This window comes from Prionailurus bengalensis, chromosome B1, assembly GCF_016509475.1.
Source record: "Prionailurus bengalensis isolate Pbe53 chromosome B1, Fcat_Pben_1.1_paternal_pri, whole genome shotgun sequence".
NCBI lineage: Eukaryota > Metazoa > Chordata > Mammalia > Carnivora > Felidae > Prionailurus > Prionailurus bengalensis.
In genome coordinates, this window is record NC_057344.1 from 53,788,711 (window position 1) to 53,811,608 (window position 22,898).

The 22,898-nt window shown below is 34.7% G+C and overlaps 1 pseudogene; it reads right to left on the reverse strand.

Annotated features, from left to right (window-relative positions):
• LOC122468731 overlaps nt 1–22,898 on the reverse strand; it is a 37,042-nt pseudogene that overhangs the window by 13,416 nt on the left and 728 nt on the right.

Below are 22,898 nucleotides of genomic sequence, written 5' to 3' on the forward strand. Positions count from 1 at the left end.
TGAGATCATGACCTAGGCGGAAGTCAGACATTTAACTGACTGAGCCCCCCAGGTGTCCCGGGGAGGCTAGCTTTTAAGCTCAACTCCTTCAGGCTGGAAGGACTCACCTTCTCTGTTAAGGCAGATGCTGGAAGGAAGGTCTATCATACTGTGGCACAAACCTTCTGCTATAAAAAAGAACTATGTTGAGAATAAAGTAGATCAATAGAGTGAAAAGTCTTACCATACTTGTGGGGTAAATTGATATTCAACAGTTTAGCATTTATGTATGCTATAAAACTGTGGCAAATTATAATCTTAAACAAATAAACCAAACACAGTGCTATGGGGATGTTAAATTTGACTAAGCCCAGTGAATTACTAAATCCTGAGAGCCTATAATCTGCTTGTCCATTAGACAGTTTCTTCCCGGTCACCTGGACAAAGATATTTCTTGTTTCCTGGAGGCTCTGAAACACCTTGTTAAAACAGGCATTAAGACATTAAGACTCAAGGATTTTCAACCATAATGTTACGAAGCCTCATTTTTACAGAATATAAAACACTGTTTCTTCCACTTCTAATAGCTTACTACTAAATTGTCTTCCTGCAGCATTTCCGGATTGCGAGACACAGGGTGCTTAATCGTGCTCACTCCTTGCTGAACGCCTTACAACAGTGAGGAGCTTCAAGCCTTGCACTTCTGGCATTCCACTTATTTTAGGGATCCAGGTGATCTGTAATTTGATACCAAGATGAGGATCTTCTTCTGTCTTGGTTATTTGGGGTGTTGCTGTAAACTCTTCTCTCTCTTTTAGAGAAAGACAAGACTTTTCAGGTTCCATCTTATGCCTGGCTCTTCTACTGATGTTCTATCTGTTTCAGCAAACAAAGAGTTAGAGGTAAGTCCTGTGATTCTGTTTGGGTCTTACAAATTATGAAGAACAACTTCTTGGCAACTCTTATATCCGTGTTGCCCCGTTTCGAATGGCCTTTTCTTACAGCTCAATAACATCAAAGGTGCTTTTACTTGGCGACAACTTTGCTTTGCAGATTCAGAATTTAGGAAAATTTTCAGCCTTAGGAAAACTAGGCAATATGATAAATATTTCATTAGAACGTACACCCCTTCAATGAGCTGCAGACACTGTTGGAGTGTAGTTAAATTTTTTTTGGACAGTGCAAGTGGTGCATTCTTTTCTTCATGTTTTTCCATACTCTTCCAGAATGAAATATTCATTTCCTCTATTTTTCTTTTTGTTTCAACTTCCATAGGAGGCCATTTATAGACATTCCCCTTAGATTTCTGCCATTCATCCAGGTGTTTCCTTTGATCCTCTGCTGTGATCTTCTTCCTAATATTTGGATTAATTTGGGTCCCATTTGGGACTCTTCTTTCATTTATGGTTTTGTTACCAGCTTGAGTTTTGGGAGCTGTCTTATTGAGAAAATGGTTCTGGGGAAGAATCTTTTTCAACTTGGAGTCCAAAGTCTGTGCTTTTTGTTGATAGCCACTGCTGCATTTATTCCCACTGGTTCCATTTGCTGTTATGTTAGGGGTGCTTGGAATGACTGAATTGGAACTGCCAACTGTCAAATTAGAACTTTGGCTTATGGCTTTTGACTTTTGCAGTGCACGTGATGTCTGAGGTTTAAAACAAGGTTGAGTGGATTTCTGATTTTGCTTGATGTTTAGATGTCTGCTGGTATAGCCTCCCAGAAACACACTGGGGCATGTCCAGGGTTTGGTTTGTTTTACTTTCTTCGCAGTAATAGTGTGTGACTATAACTTAGCTTCATTTGGTTTTTCATATTTATCTCTATTAATCTTTATATCCTTTATGTCTTCGACCACTGGTTTCTTTGATGCTCGAGTCCTACTAAGGGTCTGAACATAGTGAGAGGAAACTGTCTTTGGGAGTTTTTCCCCTGGTCTTGCAAGATTTGTTCCTCTAGAGAGTTGCTGTGACTGTACGGGTGGGATCTTAATTTGTGTTTCTCCAACAAATTGTTTACTAGCTCTGTCTTTCAAAACAGCACTATTCCCTGAACTTTTGCCCAAGGCTTGTTTAGGAGCCAAACTGCTCTTGGTTTGACTATGAGCTAGTCTTTGGCTTAGCTATTTATTGTCCATAATTTAGAATTTGGTTTCCTCTCAGAGTATGGCAAGGTTTGGGGCAAATTCTTTTTGTTAATCTCTTTTAGAAAGTTATCCAAGGTTTCATTTTCAACATGGTTATTGTCCACAGAGTCTGCACGTTTAGCGTTTCTTCCATCTGCTACCTGCTGCTTTGCAGTTTTCTTTTCTTGTACATTAAGTGATCCCATGGTTTTTCTAGAGAGTTCTCCAGTAGTGGATGATCCAGCTTCATGCTGTTGTTGACTAGTGCTAGAAGGCTAACAGTTTGAGGTAGAAGAAACACAGCCTGAAGTCAGCCTTTTGCCCAGAAGTTTTGGTGGCTCCAACTTTGGCTTCTGCGATCTTGTGATATTATCAGGTTCAGGCTGGAGTTTAATGCTGATGGGTTTTGTAGCTTTGATAGGCAAAGCAAGATGTTTGCTAACATCCTTTTGGATATAATAGATTTAGAAGGTGGAGGATTCAGACAATTACCCTTTGCGTTTAGATAAGTAAGGCTTGGTGGTTGGCGCTTCAGTTTTCCCTTGGCTGCCAGGTACCCTGGAGCTTTCTCTGCCTGTGGACAGCCCTGGTAGCAACATGACATCTCGGTGACAGTTTTTCTTCCTGTATTTTTAACTGTTTTGTATTTGTGTCTTAAGACACAGAGAAGTCAAAGGGGTATTTACCTCTTGGACCTTGTCTTAGGAAAGGAAAGATAGAACATAAGTAAGTATGTCCATAAATAATCGTTACCTATTAAGTAAAAGAAAAATGGGTGATGTGACAGAAAATAACAGGTATGTGGCTGCTTTAAATATGTCAGGGGAAACCTTCTGGGGATTATTTAACCTGAAAAGAAAAGCTAACCATGCAGAGCATTTAATATTCCATTTAGAGGCCAGAGCAAATTTATTTTCTTTAGGCAAGAGAGAGCTAAGTATATTAGGGAACTGAAACGAAGCTAATTTATCATTTAATTTATATGACTTGACTCTACTTTTATTTACTTTTTTCTTCGTATTCACTTATACGTGTACATTTAAGTACACATTTCTTAAATGCCTTAAATATGCCTGTATTAAAATGAATACAGTTTAGGCTCAAGTGAGATCCTCTCTGTAGATGAAAATATGCAGTAGTTTAAGAGGCCAAGAAACCCCCAAAGCTGTGAAAAAACCCCAAATCTAAGGTCATGTTAGGCCTTTCAAATGAAACTATAAGAAGCTTGACGTTTCTGGTCCAGCAGGGAAGAAGCTTAGAAGTTGCCACTTCATTTCAACAAGAAGCAATAAGCTGAAAAAGCTGAAAAATTAATAGCTTTTCTTAGATCTGTAAGGCAGAAGGGATGTCACAGAGCAAACCAATGCCCCCCAACTTGGAGAAACCAATAGGCAAATATGAAGAATCACAGCTTACTAGAGCAGAAACCCATGAGCAGAAATCATCACAAGGAAGGGAATCCTGAACTGTAAATGATGAACTGCTGAAGGCTCTGTGTTAGTAAGTCTGAGAGATAAAAACTTCAGGGGACCTAGAATCACAAAAGGGGCCCCATGCTTTTCTGAGTTTTATCTCCTGGAGCTCTACCAGGTTATCACAGTGAATATTAGAAAAATCCCTTTCTGCTTACAGTAGGGGAGGGGAAAAGAACCATTTTGAAATACACCACAGCATTCTGTTCTTAATAGTATCTGCCGCAGGAGAAATTATTTAAGCATAGCTTAAACTGCTGTGGTTTTATCAGAGTCTAAATGACCCAAGGGAAGAAAAATATCCAACTCTAGCCCATTCTAGCTATCCTACACAGCCTAAGGAGTGAAAAAAATGGGGAGGCACTTGTGAAGATCACAGTCCAGAGGCACAGACTCACTAAAAGACTGAGATCTAATCATAGAACAATGGAATGCTTGCTTGAGCAAGGATACCTCACCACCTTTACCGAAGGTCTATTTATCATTGTTCCATTATTGCCACTCAATTCAATAGTATTGGATTGGAGACTTCAACACACCTTTATCAGAACAAGATAGATTTGAGGCACCTGGATGGTTCAGTAAGTTGAGTGTCTGGCTCTTGATTTCGGCTCAGGTCATGATCCCAGGGTCATGGGATCCAGCCCCACATGGGCTCCATACTGAGTATGGAGCCTGCTGAAGAGTTTCTCTGTATCTCTCTCTCTCTCCCTCTGCCTGCTTCCTAGCTCGTGCTCTCTCTCTCTCTCTCAAAACAAAACAAAGCAAAACAAAACAAAACAAATGGGTAGATTCAGCAGGAAGAAAATCAGTAAGGACATAACTGAACTCAACACCATCATAAATCAACTGGATATATAATGTACATCTATAGATTACTTCATCCAACATCAGCAGAATATGCATTCTTCTCAAATTCACATGAAGCAATCCCCAAGATAGAACAAATTCTGGACCATAAAACACATCTTAACAAATTTAAAATGATAGAAATTATGCAATGTCTATTCCCATATCCCAAAGGAGTTAAACTAGAAACCAATAACAAAAAGATAGCTAGAAAATCCCAAAATCCATGGCGATTAAACAGTATACTTTTAAATAGCACACAGGCCAGAAAAGAAACCTCAAGAGCAATTTAAATATTTTGAACTAAATAAAATAAAAACGCAATTTATCAAAATTTGTGGGTTGCAGCAAAAGTAGTACTTACAAGGAAAAGGACAACGTTGGATGAATATATTAGAAAAGAAGCAATATCTAAAATTAGTTATCTAAGCTTTCACTTTAGGAAGGAAGAATAAATTAAATCCCAAGTAAGCAAAACAAAAGTAATAATAAAAATTAGAGCAGAAATCAATGAAATTGAAATAGCAGGTGAAGGAGTAAATAAACTATGTGCAGTACATCTAGACAATGGAATATTATTGAGTGCTAAAAAGAAATGAGCTACTAAGCCATGAAGGAAACTTAAATGTATTTTACTAAGTGAAAAAGGCCAATCTGAAAAGGCTACAAACTGCATGATTCTAACTATTTGATATTCTAGAAAAGGCAAAACTATGGAGACAGTAAAAAGATCAGCAGTTGTCATAGATTAGTCAGGGAGGGATAGAGATGAATAGGTAGAGCACAGAATATTTTTAGGGCAGCAAAACTATTCTGTAAGATACTGTAATAGTGGATACATGCACTTATGCATTTGTCTAGACCATAGAATGTAGAACACCCAAGGTGAATCTTAATGTAAACGATGGGCTTTGGGTGATAATAATGTCCAAATATAGTCTCATCAATTGTAACAAATGTACCAAACTGAAGATGTTGATAATGGGGAAGGCCATGCATGTGTAGGGCCAGGGGGCATACGAGAAGTCTTTCTTTCTTCTGCTCAATTTTGCTACGAACCTAAAGTCGTTCTAAAAAATAGTCTATAGAATTAAAAAATATATATAACTGTCAGCATTTATGGTTGCTAGACATCAAATTAATTTAAGTAATCAAGATCAATGTATGACAACAAATCTGAAAAACATTATGTTAATGAGTCACTCAAGCCCACATATTGTATGATTCTATTTATATGAAATGTTCAGAATAGAGCATTCAATAGAGACAGAAAGTAATTTAGCAGTTCCCAGGGGCTGGATACAGGGGGAAATGGGACATGACTGTTAATGGATTTTTTTTCATAATTAAAATATTCTAAAATCAGACGCTGATTATGGCTGCATAGTTATATGAACATACTTAAAAACCACTGAAATGGGCATTTTTAAAGGATGAATTTTTATGGTACAAATGGAAATTGTATCTCAAAAGAAGCTGTTATTTTACAAGTTAACAAAATATACATGTCTTCAAACATTAAAATGTTGCTTTATAAGTGGATAAAATCAAACAGTAACAGAGTTACAAATTTCTCAGATAATAACAAGGGAATTTCCAAAAGGAACTCTAAAAAAGTCAGACTTTTCTGAAGGAATTAAAGGGCAAAATAAAATGTGTAAAACAAATTATAATGTTTATTTTATAGATGAGTAACTAAAACTAAGTAAGAACAAGGACTTTGGCCAAGGTAACAAGGAGAAGAAACATCGGTGCTGGTACCTGAATTCTGGCCAATTACATCGAATGCTAAAAATGTTTTTCTGCTCTTGAAGTTTCCTTAAAATTCTGATGTCTTAGCAAATAAATATCTTTCTCACATTAAATCATATTTCTAGGACACAAATAAAAAATCTATAAGGTGTTAAAAAATTCATACTTTTAAAATATTTACACTTCTAACATTTCTCCTTCAGGGCAGAAGAAAGGGAAAATGCATATTAAATACTCCAGATAGTTAAAATTTCAAAAACATTCAGAACATGACTAATAAAAATGCTTTGCAAACCAACTGAATTCTAACCATTATGACCACAGATTTAAAACTGCTACTATGAAACATTTGTGTGCATATGTGGTGTTAAAGCTCTGTCTCATTTGTTTGGGCAACTAATTCAGAAACATCTCTTTCAATAGTATCGATTTACTATGGAAAATAGATTATTGTATGAAAATAAGCCATTCATCAGTCTGTCACTATCAAATGAAGGCAAGTCAATCTCTCTGGATAAAAATTCCATGTCACCAAAAAAGATGCTACATCAATTTTTATTCAAAATATACATTTTGGGATGCCTTGGTGGTCCAGTTGGTTAAGCACGTGACTCGGTTTTGGCTCAGGTCATGATCTCCTGGTTCGTGATCCAAGCCCCCTGTGGGACTATGTGTTGGCGATGCGGAGCCTGCTTGGGATTCTCTCTTTGTCCGTCCCTGACTCTCTCTCTCAAAATAAATAAGCATTTAAAAAAATATACATTCTGTTTATTCATTCATTCTAAATATTCACTTAGCCTATCAATGTCAGGTACTTTAGTAAGTTCTAAGGTTGTGATAGAGACCAACGGAAGATATCTTTAAAGGAGTTCCTAGTTTAGTTGAAGAAACGAGCATGTAAATAGAAATTTGAAATACTTATGATAATTTTAAAGTTGATATAAGCATACAGTATAGAGGATTGATAAATCTATTGAATGGGTAGATGAGCTGCAGAGTCAAAATAAAATTTCTCAACTAGAAAGTTAGGAGCGTCTTTTTCAAAATAAAATATGTGTGACAATTATGAAAGCTGCAACTGTTCCAGTTTTCAAGTAAAAAGCAACCCCCAGTGCCTGAAAAGGTGCTCGACATAACTAATCATCAGGGAAATGCAAATCAGAACCACAATGAGCTATCCCCTCATACCTGGTGGTTGAATGGCTATTATCGAAAAGACAAGAAATAACAACTGTTGGCCAAGATGTGGAGGGGAGGGAACACTTGTGCGCTGTTGGTAGAATTGTAAACTGGTGCAGCCACTAGGGAAACAGTACTGAGGTTCCTCAAAAAAAAAAAAAAAAAAAAGAACTACCATATGACTCAGCAATTCCACTTCCGGGTATTTATCCAAAGGACATGAAAACACAATGTCAAAGAAATATCTGCACACCCCCCTCCCCAAGTCCGTAACAGGATTATTTATCATAGCTAAGTCATGGCAACAACCTAAGTGTCTAGCGATGAATGAACATGTAGAGAAAAAAATATATGAAATATTTATAAATATAAATATATATAATAGAAATAGAAATATAGGAATATTATTCAGCCATAAAAATAGATGGAAATTCTGCCATTTCTAACAACATGAATGGAACTTGAGAGCAAAATGCTAAGTAAAATAAGCCACCCAGAGAAAGACAAGTACTGTATGATCTCTTTAGGAAACTGAAAACAAACAAAACAAAACTCATGGTTACAGAGAAAAGATTGGTGGTTACTAAGGGTGGGGACAGGGGATGGGCAAAATGTGTAAAGGTGGTCAAAAGGTATAAACTTCCAGTTATAAAATAAATACATCCTGTGGATATATTGTACAGTATGGTGATTAACTTAAAAGAAAAAAAAAAAAAGATCAGTACCTCTCAGCTACAACCCAACTTCTGTGCTTACAGAAAAAGAAATCAGTGTAGTTTCAGACAAGTAAGAGCACAAAATTATGCATAAACTTAATGAATTGCATTATCCCGCAAAGATGATACACCATATGCACAACAGAACATTTAAGAGTTTGGGATTCATTTGAGGGTTTGTAATGCAAAACATCATAATTTTTCTGATATTATAGTACTTTTCAACTAATTTACTAGCTAATACCTTTGAGGAAGTTAAGTGCATAGGAAAATTCTATTATAAGACAGAAAAAAGGATGAATTACTAACTGGGAAACAACTATACTAATCTGGAGAAAATATTTTGTAATGAAAATATGATTAAATCCTTTAGCTGCAAGCAAATTTATGAACTCATAAAAAAATCACTACAAAATAAAATATGTAATATACATAATTTTATTAAGACAACTTTATATAATATCTTTATTGTTATTATATTATTTTTAATTTTAGAGAAAGCACATGAGCAGGGGAGAAGGGCAGAGGGAGAGAGAGAGAATCTTAAGCAGGCTCCACTTTCACTGTGGAGCCCAATGTGGGGCTCAATCCCATAACTCTGGGACCATGACCTGAGCCAAAATCAAGAGTCAGATGCTTGACTGACTGAGCCACCCAGGCACCCCAACATAGAAATATGCTTATTTAAGCAAACAAAACAAATAAAATTTATTGTATTTTTAGCCATAGAACTGATCTCATAAATATTGTCTATGTGATATAATAAGTCTTAAATTTTAAACACCAATAAATATGAAAGAACAAAATTCTGACAAAACTGTACATATAGTAAAAATTCCTTTGATTGGCTCACATCAGTACTTTTTACATAATTTGAAGAAAATGAGATAGTTGTGCTGATAGCTGATGGGAAAACCTGGTCTAAAAATGTTTAATTCAGTGTTGTCCAAGACCATCTCCCAAAGAGTGTGTGCTAAGATTTCCAAGCCCTAGTAATTATGGAAAAGGATGCCAATTTTTTCTCTACATCATTTTTTTTTTTAATTTTTTTTTTCAACGTTTATTTATTTTTGGGACAGAGAGAGGCAGAGCATGAACGGGGGAGGGTCAGAGAGAGAGGGAGACACAGAATCGGAAACAGGCTCCAGGCTCTGAGCCATCAGCCCAGAGCCCGACGCGGGGCTCGAACTCACGGACCGCGAGATCGTGACCTGGCTGAAGTCGGACGCTTAACCGACTGCGCCACCCAGGCGCCCCTACATCATTTATTTTTTCATATAAATGCACAAATGTGATTATAATATTAGACATATCAGAGAAGCATTAAGTAAGTGCATTTTCCTCCATTTGTGTGTCTCCATTTCCCTCTATCCACTTAAACCTAAATATATTTATTTTATTGAAGGGTTCAAGACAGATTTCCCCAAAATATACTGCTTTGGCAAAATGCTTATTTTCAATTTAAAACAATTGAGACCTAGTAAATTCAGGAAAGCTCTTCACCTCCCCACAACTGCCTAAAAGGATTTATATAAAGGCCTTGCTCCAGGAAGAGAGCTTGTACCATAGATAGCTCTATAGTGATATGAATGGTGTATGGCAGGCAGGGAGGAACCTAGCAAGGCCAGTTTGACCCAAGTCCTCTCTGTCTCATGGTTTCTAAGTGCATTATTTTCCTTTGAATACCCAGACCCCTACCTCTTTCTCCTTAGCTCAAAATGACATATATACCTCATTTTACCTGTCTTTGGAATTTCCATGTCTGTGTGGATTCCCATATACTCTTAAATTTTATTTTCTCCTGTTAATCTGTCTCATGTCAATTTGAGTCTTAGTTCAGCTAGAAGGACCTTGAAGGGGACAGGAATTCTTGTCCCCCAACATTGTATAAATAGACCATACTAAATATTCTCATTTCTATGAGCTTTCTAAGTGGTTTACGTCTACTTTTGAGTTTTGTTTGAGTCATTTCATTATTTCAGATGCTTTAACGTGTCCACAAAAACCTGCAAAGCATTGTAGAATAATCATGTTTTAATTTCCAAATATTATTAAACTGCTGTAAAGCTTTAACTTATAGCATATTTCCTGCAGCATGTTTGACAATATTTACTGCATCCAAATGTTCTACATGCACACTTTTTTATTTTTTGAAATTTAGAAATTTTATCAAATCTTGCCAAACTCCATTAGTAATAATGTTTTGTTTCTTAAATTTGTTGATACTTGATTATTACTCTTATTATTGTTTATATGTATATATATATATATATTTTTTTTTTTTTTTTTTTTTTTTTTGAGAGCGAGAGGGTGCAAGTGAGTAAAGGACAAGTGAGCAAGGATCATAAGCCCAAAGCAGGGCTCATGTTTTACCGTAAGCGGGGCTCATGTTTGCCCAAAGCAGGGCTCATATTCACCTGATACGGGGCTTGTGCTCACCCAAAGGGAGGCTTGAACTCATGAAGCATGAGATGGTGACCTGAGCCGAAGTCAGATACTTAATGACGGAGCCACCCAGGCACCTGATACTTGATTATGTTGGCATATTTTCTTATATCAAAAGGCTCTTGCCTTCTTCCTATGAACTTCACTTAGTTGCAGAGTAATTTTTTTTCCCTTAGATAAATTGCTGGATTCTTTTTTTTTTTTCTAATTGTTCATTTAGATTTTTGTATTAGAATATGTCTGAAAGCTCATAGTATTTTTTTTATTTTAAATGTATTAATTACACATTAATAAGTAACAAAGTATGCCTAACTATTATTCTTTTTCTTTTTAAACCTGTCTGAAGTTCAGTGAGTCTCATCAATCTGATAATTTAGTTCTTTATTCAATTCATTAAGAGATTTCTTTATATATTTGTTACTTACCATCTCTTAAGCTCTGTCATTCATTTTTTTTCTTATGGAAGTCCAATTTTTTTGTTATTTTTATTGTATCTACTCTATAATGGCATGTTTTTTGTTTTTTGGTTTTTGTTTTTCCCACATAACTTGTGCCACTTAATATTTTCACTTTGTGCTTGGAGACATTTCTTCTACTCGATCTTCTATAACCATAAACGGGTTCACAGTTTAAGCATACTATCCTTCAGTTTACCTGCTGAAGTATTTAGTTGGGAAATCTTAATATTTTTGTTCCAGAAAGTATTTGTGATTGGGATTCACTTGAGTTTTCTTGAGGCTTTTTGTTATTCGTTCAAAGTAACTTTCCGTCTCTTGGAGCAACTCTGTTTTGCTGGCATGAAACGTGTTTGTGCTGACTGGATCTTCTCTCTGGCTGCTAGAATCCCTTAGATGATTTGTTATTCTCTCTATTAGCCTTTAGATCTGGTGGTAGGAGTAAACAAGTGGGGGCAGTTTGGCTGGTTTTTACAGCCCTGAGCTAGTGGTTCAGGGGTAGAAGGACTGCAGGTCCCCTGCTGAGTAGCAGGATGAAGCCTTTCCCATTCCCAGGTCTCCAGGCATATTCTCAACTTTAAGAGCAGAGGACATAGTCCAGCTTTTCCCTAGTTTCTAATATCACATGCATTGGACAAACTTTCATCAATGTCAAATTTTCCTCTAGGGATCTCCGTGTGCCAGGGATTGCAGAGATATGGTGATTCTGTTCTAGCCCAAGGAAGAGTCCTCATCAGTTTTCTCTATCAAGATCTCCTTCAAGCCTAAAGCTTCTCCTGTTCCCATCTGTAGATTGATTTCAAGAGCTAATTGACTTGGAAAAGACAGCCAGGAGTCTGGAGAAAAGGTATAGAGAGCCCCGTGTATTCCTTTGGTAGGGCTGCCACTTAAAAAGTACCACAGATGGGGGCGAGGAAGGACCTTAACAGAAATTTATTGTCTTGCAGATATGGAGGCTAGGAGTCCAAAATCAAGGTGTTACCAATTGGTTCCTTTTGAGAGCTGTAAGAAAAGGATCTGTTCCAGACCCCTGTCCTTAGCTTATAGATGTCCATCATCTCTCCATGCCTCTCTCCTCTTCTTTCTAGGATATCTATCTCTGTGTCCAAATTTCCCCTTTTTATAACTTTTTTAAATATTTATTTTTGAGAGAGAGAGAGAGAGAGAGAGAGAGAATACGAGCAGAGGAGGGGCAGAGAGAGAGGGAGACAGAATCTGAGGCAGGCTCCAGGCTCTGAACTGTCAGCACAGACTGCAATGCGGGGCTTGAACTCACCAACCTTGAGATCATGACCTGAATCAAAGTCCAATGCTTAACTGACTGAGCCACCCAGGCACCCCCAAATTTCCCCTTTTTAAAATGATACTAGTCATACTGCATTAGGATCCCTCCTAATGATTTATTTTAACTTGATCATGTCTATAAAGATTCTATCTCCAAATAAGGTCACATTCTGAGGTACTAAAGGTTAAGAATCCAAACACACCTCTTTTCAGGGGTTATGATTCAACTCACAACAGCCATATTTAGGTCAACTGTCTATGATACTTTATGTGTATATAAAATGATACTTTGCCTAATATATCAGTGAAGGCCTGGATTGGTCCTGACCCCACATACTAAATGTGGGCAAACTGCAACACAAAATTCTGGAGGTGGATAGAATAATAAAAGGACTCTAGTTCAGAGGACCTGAAGGGATCATGAGAAGCACAAACACATTATCATAGGCAATCCTAGAATTTCACATGTATGTTTTACACATTACCAGCTGAACATAAATGAGAATTTTATAAAACACTCAAAGGTGTTTGCTACTACAAAAGTTTTAAATTTTATCTATAAACCACCCTTTTGGTTATTTATTTGCATTTTCACCAGAGTGAAAGGTAAAACATAAAATATTGCCTTTCCAAAACATTAAAACAAAGAAAAAAGAAAAAAAACCTTACAGGTTTAAAGGAGGTCATTGTTTGAGTTTAATCACTATATTTAAGTGTCAAGTGGGAACTCTCTAGTAAAACAACTCTGAGTCTGCATTTCAATTAAGTTTAGAGAAAGGTGGGAGGGGGGAGTTGCAGAGGAAAAAAAGCTTTAGTCTGAAGATTCAAAAGTAAAAGAATTAATGAGCCATGTTAAGTGAGAATTTTTTGTTAAAGAGGATAGTTAATAACTATTTAACTAAATGGACTTTTAGAAACATTCTAAAATATGCCGCTCGAAAATATTTTTATAAAGTTTCCTAATTTAAGAGGGGAGAGTAGGCAATTTTCGATTGCAATCAAATACACAACAATGGGCTCACAACCATTAGATTAATTGGTTTATATCATGTGTATTCTCATTATCACTATATAAGTTCTATATTGATCCCACGTTCTTGGAACAATTGGTATTATTGATTAAATTTAATTTTGTCAATCTGTTGGCTCTAAAATTTTGCCCCATAATTTAATTTGAATTCCTTACCTACAAATAAAGTTGAACATCTTAAATTACATAAATGACCTATTTCTTCTTTTTTTTAATTCCTGTTCATGAAATCTTTCCATGTTTGTTTTGTATTGTCAGTCTTTATTCTTCTTGATTTTGTTGAAGAAATATTCTACATATCCATACTTTGTCTACTATATTTTTATGTTATTTTTAAGGAAATATCTGTCTACAAATACTTTGACAACTATATTATAATAATATATTATATTATTATTAAATTTGTCAAATATTTGGCTTTCATGATCATCTAGTTTATCTTTGTTTTCCACTTTATTTTTCCTCCTGCATTTATTCTTTCTTTCTACACTTATGAACATCCAGTTGTTCATTCCAACATCCAAAAGATGTATCATATATTGTTAATTTTCAGCCTTGATTTATGAACACTTAACACCACACATTTCTAATTAATCACCAGTTTAGCTGCTTTTAATATGCATTTTATTATCATTAAGCTTATTTTGTGATTTGATATATATTTATATATTTGTTTGTACCCACAAGTTTCTTAATGCATAGTTATTCATTTTAACTTGATTAAATATCAGTCATAAATGCATTCTCTGAAATGATGGCACTTCTTTAAATTAGTTGAAACTTATAGAATACATTATTATGTTCACTTTTTACAGATGTTCAACACATGCCTAAAAAAATGCTTAATTTGGAGGAGGTAACATTGTATATTCATTACATGAAATTTGTTTACTATACACACACACACTATATATATGTATATACTAAATGATGTATTTATAATATATATAATAAACACTATATATATATATATATATATATAGTTTCATAATTTATATCCTGATTTTTTGTAAGCTTGATCTAACAGCCATTGAATAGTATGTTAAAATGCCTTTTTTGGATGCCTGGGTGGCTCAGTTGTTTAAGCATCTGACTTCTGCTCAGGTCATGATCTCACAGTTTGAGTTCAAGCCCCACATTGGGCTCTCTGCTGTTAGTGCAGAGCCTGCTTCAGATCCTCTGTCTCCCTCTCTCTCTGTCCCTCCCCTGCTCATGCTCTCTCTCTCTCTCTCTCTCTCTCTCAGAAATAAAATAAACATTTTAAAAAGTTTTTTAAAAATGCCATTTTTTTTTGCATTACATGTTTTAAAGTTATATTTTTAAGTGCATACATATTTAGAAGTTTCATGTCTTTCTGGTGAAAATTTTTCATTATATAAAGACCCTTTTTGTGTGTAAATATGCAATTTTCTTCAATTTTGTTTAATATTAGTGTGGCTACACCAGCTTTTATCTATCATCTATCTATCTATCTATCTATCATCTATCTATCCATTTATTTATTGGTTAACAGTGCCCTGATGTACTTTCTTCTCCTCTTACTTTTATCCTTCCTGATATCCTTTAGTTTACTTCTGGTTCCTACAAACTGTATATAGCTGTTACTCCTTATTTTCATTTTTAAAAATAACCTTTTCTCTGTAGTGGATTTTGAGAACTTTTCTTTGACTTCAGTATTATGTAGTTGTATTGACACTGATTTTCTCATTGACCAAACTCTACTCAGCCTCCCCTAGGCTTTTCTGACTTTTGGACTTTTGAGTTCATCTTTGCATTGTCTAATTTTAGCAAGAATTCTGCTAAATTATTTTAATAAGAACCCCCACATCCTCAATTTCTGATAGCCATTGGTATCTAATCATGTTCCTTATTCCCCACCGTACCCCAGGTCAGCTGGACTGCCTGCAGCAAGAATCCTGTTAGGTCACTTTAGCCAGGACCATCACCCCTCCCCCGCCCCTGTTTCCTCTAGTAAATTTTATCAAATGACCTGCACCCTGCTCTTTGGCTATTAATTTCTACTTGCCCAAGCGATATTTGGAGTTGAGTTTGATTTCTCTCCCCCACTGCAACATTTCATCTCTGTGGTCAAATACCCATACCCCTTCAACAAAGCCTTTCTTACCATGCTTTCACAATTGTCATTGAAAGTTGTTTTTTGTTTTGTTTTGTTTTTCTTCTTTAACAGTACTAACTGAGATGAGTCTAGTTGTAGTTTTCTGTCTACTTGCCCCACTGGGACATTTTGCACTTCTATAAGGTTAGAACAATGCCTTTAATCATTTTGATAAAAATTTCAGTTATTTATTTCGTCATATTTTACTTATCCCCATTTAACTTATACCTTTTTGGGAGGAGGGGGAGAAACACAAATCTGATGTCTGCTGAAAATTATGAATCTCTTCTCCATGTCTTTAAAACTACCTTGAATATTTTTGACTCTATTGGCCCATATTGTATATTTTTTCAGATCTACCTTCCAATCCACTAATTCCCTTTTGGGATATTTAATCTGCTGCTTCAACTATCCAAAGTTTTTTTTTATCTTTCATAATTTTTAATTCTAGATACTTCCTTGGTTATTTTTCAGACCTATCTGGCCAATTTATAGTTCCAGTCATATTTTTATTCTTTTCACATAGTAAATGCACTGATTTTATATTCTCTAGTCATTATTCCAACATTTAGCCTCTGCTCTTCTAATTTTTTTAACTGCTTTGCTGACTATAATTCATGGTGGCCTATCTATTTGTGTGATTTTTTTGGGGGGGGGGTGGGTATTGGGTGTATGTTCCTTGAAACTTTATCTACGGGAATTCTTTCAAACTTGGTCTTAAGATATATTCCTCCAGAGAGTATCTATAGTTGTTTCTGCAAGATTTCTAGGACACGACAATCACAGCACAACTTAAATACATATTTGAAACTTGGCATTCATGTGGCCTTAGGAGGTATCAATTTTCCTTCTCAGAATCCTTTGGAATATGGACAGTTTTTCCTATAGTTATAGTTTTTCCTGTGGTGGATAGTTGCTTCCTATGGTTATTAATTCTTGGGATTTCTGGTTTAAAAGACATAAGGGCGTCTGAGTGGCTCAGTAGGATAAGTGTGGAACTTCAGCTTAGGTCATGATCTCATGGTTTGTGGGTTCGAGCCCCGCATTAGGCTCTGCACTGACCGCTCTGAGCTTGGAACCTCTTCAGATTCTGTGCCTGCCTCTCTCTCACTGCCCCTTCTCTGCCTGTGCTCTCTCTCTCTCAAAAATAAATAAATATACATTAAAAAAAAAAAGACATAACTCTTTAGGCCTTTGTTTGAGCTATAGTCCTTGCCTCCAAGTCACTATCAGGTAAAAACTGAAGCTCTAACCAAGAGGATCAGCTGGTTACTGCTGGAATCCTTACAGCTTTAGGCTTCACTTGCTTTTTCAGTTTCCTGCTCTTTCATTGGTTTGGGCAGATTTCTGTGCAATCTCAGCTAAACATTTAGGTTTTTTAAGCAAATATTTTCCTAGTCTTTAGGTATGTATGAGATGATTGTTTTTTTAAAGGATATTTACTCTTTCAAATACCAGATATAAACTGTTAAGGAAATCTTAAAGACAGTGGAAAGAATATTGGGAGCAATAATTTCCCCATAAAACTCATATAATTTTTTTTTCATTTTTATAAATTAGAAATTAATAGTCAAAATCATAAAGTATTTATTAGCTGTATGAATTTGTGGATTTTACTTGCTTCTATATAGGCAAATTATTAATTATTGCACATTATTACATATTTTGGTTATTATATAGTCACTTTGTTATTTAGTTAATATGTCAAATAGATAAGTTCTCAATGTTTCTTCTTACTGTGTTTGTGGCTAAACTGTGGAGATTAATATATGCATCATTAGTTTATCCTACAAAGTAATAGAATTGCAATATTTAGACTTCAAACACAAGTGGTTAGCTATTGCCTAGGAATCAAATTTCAGTAGTAGTTCACGTCCTGCAGCTGACCTTTTTGTTAATGAAGTAAAAAATATTATTTTAGAAATAAATCAATATAAGTATGTAAAGGGATTGCTGAACTTTTCAAGGTGTTTTTTTTTTTTTTTTCTAGCCTAGAAATTTAACAACATATGTCAGTATTCATCATTTTCAAATTAAGTCAGAGTTTTGGAGAAAATCTTTTATTGAATTTCTTATGAAGTGGTATTATTACCCATTTTGAGAAATAAAATGTACTCCAATCTGTAGTTGAGTGCCATAAGCAATTTAGTGTGTGATGAAATATATATGACACTAAAAGAATCATACTCATAAGTCCCCTCAGATCAAAAATGAAAAAGATACAAGTTAAATTTGTGATGTTTTGCATTTTATTTGTTTGAAAGCTTTTTTTTTTTTTTATATTTCAACACGTAAGAGATGGAAAATCTACCCCATGAGAAAATTGCCTCAGGAGTGTAAGTATGAAACGGGGTTTTATTGAATTAATAAGTGGAGGAAGGTATCTCTGCCATTACAACCATGTTAACATATTATTAACCATCCAGAAAACTCAGCAACAATTTTTAACTTTGTGCATTATTTGACCAATATTTATGGCCATCTGTGATATGCTTCAAACTTCTTTTTCACTACTTTCCTTCAGTCACCCCCACCCCCTTGTTTTTATACCAATAATATAAATTGAGATATTGGAAAAGCCATTTAAAATTTTTGAACCTCAGTTGCTTCATCATTAAAACATAGATAAGATTATGTATACCTTAGAGTCTTGAGAGCAGAAATTAAGATAATATGCAAAGTATTCAATACAGTAGTTAACTACACAAATGTTATCATTCAAAATTATTCACCCCACTGTTTTCTCTTTAATGCTTTTGAAGATATTTTACCTTCCTCTTACAAAGTTTTTTTCATTATAAATTCTAAAAATTAACTGTGAATTGGTTTCAAAGCTTTGCTAAATATCCCTTACCTTATGAAGATTTTCCAATTGTCTCATACTTTCCATTTAAAAATTTTTTTTTAACATTTATTTATTTTTGAGACAGAGAGAGAGCATGAACAGGGGAGGGTCAGAGAAAGAGGGAGACACAGAATCCGAAACAGGCTCCAGGCTCTGAGCTGTCAGCACAGAGCCCGACGCGGGGCTCGAACCCACGGACCGCGAGATCATGACCTGAGCCGAAGTTGGACGCTTAACCGACTGAGCCACCCAGGCGCCCCTCATACTTTCCATTTTAAAGTAATTCATTTGAATTCCCATAGCATTTGTCTTTGCATCCTTCAGTACTTACATTCTATGAGATACAACGAATATTCATGTATATCTTACATATTATATAGATTGCAGCTCCTCTGGGACAAGATTTGTTTTTCATTCACATGTGTATTCAGGAAGCACCTAAGATGATGCATATTATAAATTCTATATTTGTTGATAAATGCGTGGTTTGAAGAAATAATTTGGAGGTACTGTTACAAGCTGTGCCTACTTGATACCAAAAATTCAGAGAAAAAAATGAAATATTCAATAAATTAACTGCTTCTAATATCCTACTATTTAAGGTCACCTAAGGAAACATGGCAAATTACCACTACTATCTGGAGAAAAAGATGACAAGCCTGAGTATTAAAAGAGTAAAAATTACAATATAGTGGATAATATTCATCTTACTTATAAGGCACTCTCAGAGTGAACTGAGAGCACACATATAAACTTGAAGGTTACTTTCAGATGGCAAAGGAATATATTTGACCTGGAAAGAAAACCATAATATAAATATCTTAAATAATTGTGAAGAAAAAATGGGCTAAAAGAGATTAGTAAGAATGGACTCTAGAAAAGGGAGAACCAAAGAGCAGAGGATGTGGATTCATTCATTCATTCACTCAGCAGATACTTCCTAATGTGCCAGACACTGTGCCAACATAAGGATGCGTATTGCCCCTGCCTTTCAAGAGTATTCAAACAAAGGCAAACATCAAATTATAATTGAATCTATGAAGGATATGAATCCTGATTTAAAGGTAAAAAGGATATTTTTGAAAGGAAAGAAAGAAAGAAAGAAAAGAAAAGAAAAGAAAAGAAATGGAAAGAAAGAAAAGAAAGGAAAAGAAGGAAAAGAAAGAAAAGAAGGAAAGAAAAAAGAAAGAAAAGAAGGAAAGAAAAGAAGGAAAGAAAAAAAGAAGGAAAGAAAAAAGAATTTTTTTCTTTTTACTCTGAATTAAAGGCTAGAAAAAGACTAGACACAAGAAGCCGAAATGGAAGAGTGTTTGAAGTAGAGATATCATGAGATAAGGAGCAGCTTATGTTACTGGTGCATAGTGGTGGAAAGGGAGACTAGTAAAAACTGAAGTTGAGGAATTTGCCCATTGAAAATCATTCAGAGCCTTGTCATCTGTAAAGAGAACTGTGGATTTTTTCAAGCCCAGCTTTTAGTCTTATGATTGTTATTCTAAATTCCCGTGGATTTTAGTCTATTACAATGGAAAGGCATTAACGGGTTTTAGGAATACAAGTGGCATCATCTGATTTACTAAAACAAACAAAAGAAACAAATAAAAACTCCTTAATATTCACAAGGGAGAATTACAGGGGAATCAGAGAGCAAACAGGAGGAACAATTAGGAGGCTGTTGCTGAGATTCATGTGAGAAACTTTGTATCTTGAACAAGGAAATGGAGATAAATTATTAGATATTCTACCACTATTCCAAAAGAGGTACTTGATCTGCTAACATGTCATGATTATTATGATAGATCCCCGTACAAAAGATAAATTCACTAGGCTCACTTACTTGATGATAATATCTACCTATGCAATAAGATTAATTCTCCTCTATTTGATTTGTTCTGAACAAGTGACTTTCTTTTCAAAAATTTTTTTCTTAATGTTTATTTATTTTTGAGAGAGACAGAGACAGAACATGAGTGGGGGAGGGGCAGGGAGAGAAGGAGACAGAATCTGAAGCAGGCTCCAGGCTCTGAGCTGTCAGCACAGAGCCTGACGCAGGGCTCAAACTCATGACCTGTGAGATCATGATCTGAGCCAAAGTCAGACACTCTACCTACTGAGCCACTCAGGCACCCTTGAACAAGTGACTTTCTGATTGATTCCTAAATTAAAACTTTCTTTCAACTTTCCCAGAGAGTGTTAATTGAAATATGTGAATATTCTAATTATTCCAAAAAATGACATTACTTTTTGTAACTTTTTAAACTGGCATTTTACTTATACATAACCTTTTGATGAGATGATTAGAATGACCCCATATGACTGAATCTGATCAACTCTCAGTAAACTATTTCTAACCCCATACTACATTGACTTCAAAAAAAGTAAATAACTCTTTTACTAAATTGCAAATCATTTTATCTATCTATCTATCTATCTATATTATCACATGTTTTAGATCATAGGCAGTAATAACTGAGCATCTGATAAAAGCTTTACATTAGATTGAATTTGATTTACTTTTCTCTAGGTTAGTCAATATGCATACAGTTTGAGACAATAGTAGAAATACACTATTAAAGATAGTTCACTGGGAGTAGACAATTGGTGCCAAAGGCACCAAGTTCAAGTTTAATATTTTCAACTTGCTAAATTTGTGGGTGTGTAACCATCACTTAACCACTGCAGGCTTTGTAGAAGGAAAGTATTAAATCTGATGAAGATTAATATCACATTCAGCTCTGAAATCCCATGTCTTAGATAACATAAAATATCATCTGTTAGTTCAAGAGAGAAATAATAAAGGCAATAAGGAGAAGAGCAGAGATATGAGCAAATCAGAATCCAGCTTAATTTTATATAAATGGACTAGTCAGTTATTCATCAGCCACAGAATGGTCTTTTTTCCAAAAACACATTCATTTCCTTACCCGTCCAATCAGGACTATTATTCTCAAAAGAATAAAATTTATGAGAATAGCTGTCCTGTCACAAATATGTAGATGCATGAAATTCATTTTGACCTTATAGAAATTAAAAGCAAACAATATAAAAATCCATAGACAAGAAGCCATGGAAAATTAATCATTACATGTTAACTCAAAGAAACAAAGCACTACAACCCACTCTTTGATTAATTTCTGATTTACTTAGTCAAAATTAATCTAGTACCCAATGTAGTGTAACAAATTCACAAATCTAATTCAAAAAATATATATTGTGTCTAATATGATTATTAATGCATTCAAAAATTATTGAGTATCTACTATATGCTAAGTTCTATTCTAAATAATGGTCATTATCCTTACTGCAGTGACAAGTCAAACAAATAAAAGAGGAGGATCATAGCTTTTCATAAATAATTTGAAGGAATAATAATGGTTTTATGAAAAAAAAAATTAATCTGGAGGTTCCATATTACTGTCCTCTTACATGACATTTATACTCAAAAACTGATTGACTAGGTATATATTAATTTGATAAAGTATAATATTTACATGCTTTAATATTAATAATGAGATGAAATAGCTAAAATTATCATATTTTAAGCTGTCATGTAACCTAACTATCCAGATTAATGCAAACACAGAATTTTAAATGTTGTGCATTAATTTGCTCACTTAAATAAACTTCCATTGGTTGCTTCCTTGGGGCCATAGAATGAATCTCAGAGGTAATTTAATTCAATTCCCTCAATGAATATATTTTTAAAGATATATTAAATAAAGATATTTTTAAAAGTAGATTAGTTTTCCAAAGATACCCAATTGGAAACAAGGTAAGGAATTCAGGTCTCCTTGAAATATAATAAGTTTTGTTTCTTTTATTATGTGTGGTATTTAAAAGAATTATTGCTATTCAAAGAATGACCAACTAAAAAGAATTTGTTCTTAGTGAGCTTTCAAAAGGTTCATTGAAAAATTGAGTTAATTAAAATTGTATGAGCCTTCTCGGGTACAAATATTCATGGGTAGAACCAGTGATATTTATTATGAGACTTCTGGAAGTTTGTAATTTAAATCAGAAAACAAAGATGCAGAAAGAGACAGATACAGTAATAACATATAAAAATAAATTAAAAAAATTCTTTATTCTCACTAAATGTAAAAAAGCTTGTCTACTAAAGAATAAAAAAAGATTTTTTTTTCACTGTGTCCTCATTTGAGAGGGTGAGAAGGTAATGACTTATACCTTTCCAGTTAAACAAAGAATTACAGGATAGTCAATATGTCAATTGCTGCTGGAATTTAATTAACAAGAAAATGTTTGTGTGAAAGAGTAAGAAGACATTCTTGGCATGTAGTTTAGTCATTGAGAAAGTTAAGTGATTAAAAAGGGGGCTTTCAGAATAAATATCTAAGGGAGTTTAAGGGAAAAGCTAAGATTCAAGTAATGAAAGCTTTAGTCCTGGTTGATAGTAAATAAAAGCCACTATAAAGATCTAATAGCATAGGTATTAGTCTTTTTTAAATTCTATTTTGAGATACATGAATAAATATGCACATAACATACGCACTCATACACACACACTTTTCCTTTCTAGTCTTCCAATCCAAATCCCCATATAAGGGAGGGGGGTGGGCTGGGCGAGAGGGAAGGAGAGAGAGGAGAGGGAGATGTACATGGACGATGGAAGAAAAGATGTACCATATGACCTAGTTGT